At 35.2% G+C, this 8,187-nt stretch overlaps 1 pseudogene; it reads right to left on the bottom strand.

The window, feature by feature from the left end:
- Positions 1-44: 44 nt before the first annotated feature.
- Positions 45-7,525, bottom strand: LOC140831451 (uncharacterized; annotated as a pseudogene).
- Between the last annotated feature and the right edge of the window lie 662 nt (positions 7,526-8,187).

Genomic DNA, 8,187 nt, shown 5'->3' on the forward strand with positions numbered 1-8,187 from the left:
AAACTAAATGGATTATAGATCATACAATTAAAAACAAAAAGAAATTACAAATTTTGAAAAACTTCCTTAAATACAACATTTGTCGTTGATTTTTTCGGGTTGCTATCACTATCACATATCAAACTTTTTAGACCATTAGGATTCGTAACTTTGGATACAGCAACGTACAACTGACCATGACTAAAAACTGGGTTCTTCAAAAAAAGTCCTACATGAGACAATGATTGCCCCTGACTTTTGTTTATTGTCATTGCGTATGATACAATCAAAGGATATTGTCTTCGTTGAAATTTAAAAGGAAGTCTTGGATCAGAAGGAGTCAATGACATTCTTGGAATAAGCACTTTATGACCTGCGTTACTTCCAGTTAGAATTTGTCCTTCCAAAACATGGTTTCCGAGCCTTGTCACGATCAATCTTGTGCCGTTGCATAATCCAAGAGAATGATCTATATTCCGCAGCAACATAACCGGAGTTCCCACCTTCAAATTTAACTCGTGATTCGGTACTCCAGAACATCTTATTCCATTTAAGAATTCAGGGGTATGCACAACATTCAACAGATCAACGTTTCTATCTGAGTGACACGTCGTATCGGAACTTAAATACAACCTTCCCTCTGAATGGTTTAGAGATATCATGTATTCATTTATGGACTGAACGACGTCAAGTGTTGGTGCCAAAATAGCTCTTTGCTGAAAATATTCATTGTTGTTGATATTGTTGTCGAATGACGGATACGTACTCTCAACTATTGCTGCAATAGAATCATTGCAATCTTTGATCAAAAGTTCATCAGGAATATCTATTGTCGCATAACTTTCATTTTGTTCTCCAATTTCTCCAATTTTTCCATCTCCTAAATTAGCAATCCAATCTGAAATTTTTTTGATTTTAGCACATTCTTCATCAGAACCTAAATTCTGTAATCGTATATTTTTCGTCAATCTCAAAAATATACATTGTCTCCAAAGATATGAAGAATTGATAGTGGCGTGAAAAATATCTTGTCTACTGCCTTTTGGAATAACAGGCAATATTTGTCGAAAATCGCCACCAAAAACAACAGTTTTGCCTCCAAAAGGCAAATGAAGGCTTGAAGGATTGACAAATCTCATTAGGCAAAAACTTGTGTGAGACGGTCTCACGGGTCGTATTTGTGAGACGGATCTCTTATTTGGATCACCCATGAAAAAGTATAACTTTTTATGCTAAGAGTATTACTTTTTTATTGTGAATATGGGTAGGGTTGACCCGTCTCACGGATTATGACCCGTGAGACGGTCTCACATGAGACTCACTCATCTCATTATATCTTTCATGATTTTATCCAAAGCTTCAAAACAAAACTTATGTGTCATTGGAGCCTCATCCCAAATGATAAGTTTAGATTTTAAAATAAGCTCTGCAAGATGACTCATTTGTTTGATATTGCATGTTGATTCCTCATTGGGATTAAATGGAATTGCAAAACGGGAATGATCAGTTCTTCCACCAGGCAGTAGAAGAGATGCTATACCACTTGATGCCACATTCAAGACAATTTCCCCCTTCGATCTCAAGTATGCGGACAGAGTCTTCCAGACAAATGTTTTTCCAGTACCTCCATATCCATATACAAAGAATACTCCTCCCTTATTTGAAACAACTGCTTTCATTATTGAAACGTCTACTCGTTTTAAAATGCGTAAATATTTTTTTTTTAAAAAAAAACTCTCCTTTTGAAAATAACCATTTAATTAAATCGCATACATGCACTCCTATTTTAAAAACGTCATTTAAAAATCATCATGAGTAATTGCCAATAAAATATACCGAAGTGAAGACGAGGAAAATCCTAACATCAATTGTAAAATAACACAGCTTAAAATACTCGTATCCTCTCAAATATGAAATCATAATAATGCGGAATAATCATAGGTCCTCGGGTAGTGTCGCCCACCAGGTCCACTGACTCAGAGTCCAGCGCCTCCAGTCTCCTCGACATCGAACTCACCTGCATCACACACGCCTAGTGAGTCTAAAGACTCAACACACCTGTACCATTAATAACAAGTACATATACATATCACACAGCAGTGAAAAATATCATACTCAATATATCTTTCATGAACTTAAAAGCATAACATAAACGTGTCGTATAAAATCATGTCGTGTCAACTCATGTCATCTCATGTCAGCTCATATTTTCATATACGTGTCAAAACAGCTCATCGTGTCATCATACACTTAAACATTTTCTTTTAATTGAATTCAGTTCATTAGTTGTGACTTTCGTATCAGCTCTATCGAATCAGCTCTATCGATGGATCCCTCTATAAAAACCGTGGTACCCGGCGGCGAGGGACATCAGCGACAGCATTACCCGCCCACTGAGCCCGGGCCTCAGCTCATCATATCTTATGTCATCGTATACATATACATCGTCAGTCACAACCAAATCACATCCTTCAAAAAAATCTTCATTTTCATCACTTAATAAAAACATGCATATACGTAACTTTTCCTTTAAACCAAGCATGCAATGTATTTATCATAATTGCATGAAAATCGTAAAAAAATTATGCATAAACATTTAAAATATCATATATTTGTGCTCAGGGCGCTGCTAGGACCAAAATCTAACCCCGGGTGCAAAATGACCATTTTGCCCCTGAAAACCCGAAAATTCTCGTTTTAATCCTGGACCTGTAAAATTGACCCGAAGCTTACCAAACTCCTTAAAATATCCAAAACATATTTAAAAATATTCCTAGACGTAATTTCGAGCCAAAAATACAACTGAACCGATTCGTTTTAAAACTTGGACCGCGTCCCGGTTTTAACCCGAATCGACTCGATACTTAACCCAAATTTTCCCTAACTTTTACCTTACCTTAAAAACACTTAATTGGTACTAATACAATGTCATGAAGTTGCCAAACTCACGCTGAAATTTCCAGAATGTTACAGGAACTCTCGGTCCTCTCCCCTTTCACCACCTCATGTGTTCTTATCTTCCTAAAATCTCACGCCCTAAAGCTAACCCCTCGTTCCACCATGAACCAGCCTTCCGAGGACTTAGACTAGACTCTAAGGCACTTATCAGAACCAAGAAACCATCACCATGCACGCTCTCAACAGCTTGAGTCCGAGGAACACCAACGAACTCCTTACCGAGACTACCCTTTCCGACATGGCACGATTGGTTGATCCTTCGACTCCAGCGTTGATTTAGCCATTCCAGCCCCCATCTCAGACCCACCAGGTTCTGGTCCAGGGCTGGAGAAAATTCCATCACGCAGCAGAGCCAAAGAACACGACCGAGCACTCCAATTCTCACAAATCACCAATACCCGATTGTCCCTCTCTCAAAACTCATCGATCTAGACCCTGCAGCACACACCAGCACCTAAGCCTCATAAATCACGATCTGTACAATCCCTTACCATCCTAGTACAGCAGCCCCTTTACACCACAATCCAGAAATCGTGAGTAAAAATAAAAGAAATACATGCCATGAACAAAAACCGAAAATCCTCCATTTTCTTGATAGATCGAGAATATTTCATGCAAAGAAACATACAATGCAGATATATATGACATGAATGATGCAGAAAAGAGGGTACAAAGCGTGCCTTTGGAGTGTGAAGCTCAAGAACAAGCCAAAACCGATGGTGTCTCTAGCTGGAGATGATAAACCGAGAGGAGATTTGGTATTGTTGAGTGGTGTCGTCTGGTTGGATTTTAAAACCGATTGGGGAGGAGATTTGAGTAGACATGTAACGTATATGACAGCGTGGGATTACGGTTGTCAAATTTAACTCATAATAATTAGTGGATTGATTAAATGGTTAATGGGTCTTAATAAAATAATTAAGGGTTTTAAGCTCAACAATCTTAGAATAGGCCCATTAAATTTAAACGCACTCCAAAAAAATATTTTGTGTTGAAAAGAATTTAAAAATATTAGTCGAAGCCTCGAAACGACTCCCGATTCGATAAAATTCGCGTACCGTAAAAATAAGAATCATGCGGGTAAAAATACCCAAAAATTCTCATTTTTTGAAAAATACCCTTAAAACACCCTATATTAATTTATAAAAATAAATCGTGAAATAAAATAATTTTTCTGAAAATTCTCTGATCTCCGTTCCTCTTCGATCGTGAAATGCACCTAAAAATCCTAATGCATGAATTTCGTGAATTAAATTCTATAATTCATGAATTATGCATAGAATGCCTAAAAATAATTAAGTACGTAATTAAAAATTAAAATCCTAGATTGCATGCACTTGGATTACGCGAATTTAAATTCCTGGACCTTACAACTCTCCCCCCCCTTAAATAGAATTTCGTCCTCGAAATTAGAACGTACCGAATAACTCCGGGTAGCGAATCCTCATCTCGGTCTCTGTCTCCCACGTGGCCTCCTTCTCGGAGTGATTCAACCACTTGATTTTGACCATCTGAATCACCTTATTCCGGAGTCTCTTCTCCTGCCTATCCAAGATCTGAGTCGGTCTCTCCTCGAAGGATAAGTGCGGTGTCAGCTGAAGTGGCTCATAGTTAAGCACATGTGAAGGATTCGACATGTACTTACGTAGCATAGAGACGTGGAACACATTATGCACTCCCGCCAGACTCGGTGGTAAATCAACTCGGTATGCGAGTGTCCCTACCCTCTCTAGGATCTCAAATGGTCCGATGAATCTAGGGCTGAGCTTGCCCTTCTTCCCGAACCTCATCACTCCCTTCATCGGTGCGACCTTCACAAAAACATGATCCCCTACTGCGAACTCAAGATGTCGCCGTCTCCGATCAGCATAACTCTTCTGACGGCTCTGAGCAGTCCTCATCCTGTCTCTAATCCTGACCACTAGGTCTGCTGTTTGTCTAACAATATCCGGTCCCAACTCTGCTCGCTCTCCTACCTCATCCCAATATACTCGTCAATTGAAGTCACTTCAACGAACTTTTTAGGAAAATGCTTTGAAAAACGACCGTTAGACATGCATGGAGAATTTTTTCTTGTTTCGCCGCATGGACGGTGCACCATTAGATCCCGTATTGCACCATAATAAACATGATCATTTTTTTCATCAGGAATTTCAGCAGAAATGACATGATCTATTGCCTCTGTTGCTGGATATTTGTCTTCTTTACAGAGGAAAAGCAAAATGTGGGCGTGCGGTAATCCTCGCTTTTGGAATTCCACGGTGTATATTACTAACAATATGAGAAAAAGAATTAAATATATTTACTAAAATATATTAATTTTCTAAAATCCAATTTAAAAAATCATAATTTTTTTTACCTGCTTTAACATTTCCAAATATTTTATTCTTTCGGAGATCTTTAATCAAGGCATCTAACTTCATTTTAAAGATTCTGCAAACAATATCTGGACGGTCTTCTGCCCTCAACCCATAGTTCTCGATAAATCTCACAATTTCTGGCCATTTTGGGTTACATGTAAATGTGATAAAAAAAATCTGGGTAACCGGCCCATTTACATATAGCCATCGCATCTTGATAGTTCTGAATCATATATCTTGCCCCTCCAGTAAAAGAAGAAGGCAAGATAATACGTCTTCCTTGTGTAGCTACGTTTGTTTCACCATGCAAAAGCGCATCATGAAGACCTTTGTACAATTCACATCTCAATTGTTTTTGATGCATCCGAATATATGTCAACCTTGCAGATTCAACCATTGTGTATGCACCGACAATGAACTGTTGAAATAGTCTTCTTGAAAACAAAATACTCGAAGATTCAAAATCTCTATCAAGCAGTCGATAAGCAAAAAATTCTCTTAGACTCACCTTTTTTCTTCCTCCAATACTTGACTTAGATTCTGAAAATGGAATATCTTTTCAATAACCATCCTCACCATATGGAAAAAGTATAGGATATTGGAGAGCAAGATACGCATGATTCAACTCATTGATACGTTTGAGTTGCCCCGTTTGCGTTTCTACTAAAATATCTCGGTTGCCCAAAGACTCATTGAAATCTCCCACAATTAATGCAGCAACCTCAGAAGCAGATGGAAGATTATATCTCCTTCCGTCCCCACTTCTTCTACCAATCAACTTTAATTTCACATCGGATCGTCCTTCTACCATAATTCTTTCTTTGGTCATCCTACAACACTTGACCAAAACATTGTTTTCATCCAACATTACCTTCAGATCAGAAACTATCTCTAAATGCAGATTATTTGTGTCGTTATTTTGTTTGGAAAAATATTTTGATTAAATAAAAATTAATTTCAAGACAAAAAAATAGAAAATAAAATCTATTCAATGAAATATATAGATTTTGAGATATACCTGACAGCAGAAATCTTATTGGAAATTTCGTTTTCTGTGTCGTAAATATACAACTGAGCAAACTTCGGGGATGCACCTTCACATGGAAGTAGGCTTCCGATTAAATGATAATTCTGACCATGAAGTTTAAAAATTGGAGGGGAGCCACCTCGATTTAAACTTGAATCTATCTTCCCTCCCATCGACGTGAAGCAAAACATATTATTGTATGATCGGATGCTCTCCAGAAAATGTTTGCTCTTATCACTCACCCCGTTCAATAAATCATGCAATACTTGAGGAGGCTTTTTTAAAGAAGGAAGTTGTATTTTTCCTTTCATAAAACATAGAGAGTACTTAGGATTTCTAGATTTATAACATCGACATAATCTCTCTTCATACCAAAACATCGCACCACAAAATTCACATTTGTACGTTGGATCCCCTATATCCCAATAATCTATATATAAAAGGACATTGTTAAATATAAATTGTATGAAAAAAAATAAAAGAAATTTAAACATGTAATAACATAACAAAAAATTAAATTATTCTAATTGAAAAATAATAAAAACATAAAATTTTACTGTACCGATTGACGTTATTGAGGTTCTTTTGTCATGATTATTGCAATCGTGTTGATTGTCCGATATGTAAATTGAATTAATATGAACTGAACCAGATTCTTCAACTGCAAAAAACAACAAAGAATAATAAATATTATTTAAATAATGCAATAAATATGTTAAAAACTATATTTTAAAATTATAATATTATTAAATATATTTTAAAATGTTAATTTTAAAAATAAATTTTTTAATTAATTATTATAACATATTAGAGTATATTTTCAAATTTTTTAAATTAAATATAAACATTAGTTAAATATTTACATTGACAACATACTTCAATTTATGAAGAATCTTATTAGAAGAGATATGGAAAACATCACCATTTGTTAGATCAATGATTTCTGAGAGATTTGTAGTTGAGCTGCTAGGTATTTCAAAACATTTTTTGACCATTCGGTTTGATGGATTAACTGCACAAAAAATGATAAATATTAAATACAATAATTTATAAATTAGAAAAATTTTAAAAAGTATTTTATTTAATTTAAATAAATCATACCATTTGTAATATCACTTAACGGAGATATTGATGTTGGAATCAGCATTTTGACTGAACCATGAAAGCTAAATTGTTGAGATACTCTGGCTCTCAAATCCATATTTTCTGTTAAAATATTAACAACAAAAAATAATTGGAACTAATTATAAAAGAAACATTTAGAATGATAATTCACAAGAAAAAATTATCTCAAGTATATAGTTCTTTGACGTACGATTATTTTTTATTCATCTTAATTAATTGGTGAAATTTTGGTATAAGATTAAAGTTGATAAATTGAAACGAAAATTATGATTTCATACTATCAGTGAATTAAATATATTAGACCTAAAAAATAAAATAAAATTTAAAATCAGGCTATTTTTTTATGAAATAACCTATTTATTTTCCTCCAAATTTTGAAAACACGGATGCAGTGCCTATACAATAACATCTTATACTAAACTTATATTTATACATAAGTGTCATGGTATTGAAATAGCCCATTAATTTTCCTCACAATTTTGAAGACAACAAATGAACAACCCAACAAAATAAATATAAAAGAAGCCCAATCCAACTAAAAAACCATTAAAATAGCCCAACCCAACTAAATAAGCCCTAAATCAAGTCTATATTTATGGGGATGTTTCTAGACTTGCCCTCATTTTTTTCCACACACAACTCACATAAAAAACCGGCTCCAGGGATGACTTTTCGTATCCCTTCATTTCTTTCTACATTTTATCTCAAACACAAAAAAATTTCATTTCTTTCTTCTTA

This window comes from Primulina eburnea, chromosome 5 (genome assembly GCF_022965805.1).
Source record: "Primulina eburnea isolate SZY01 chromosome 5, ASM2296580v1, whole genome shotgun sequence".
In the NCBI taxonomy this organism is placed as follows: Eukaryota; Viridiplantae; Streptophyta; class Magnoliopsida; order Lamiales; family Gesneriaceae; genus Primulina; species Primulina eburnea.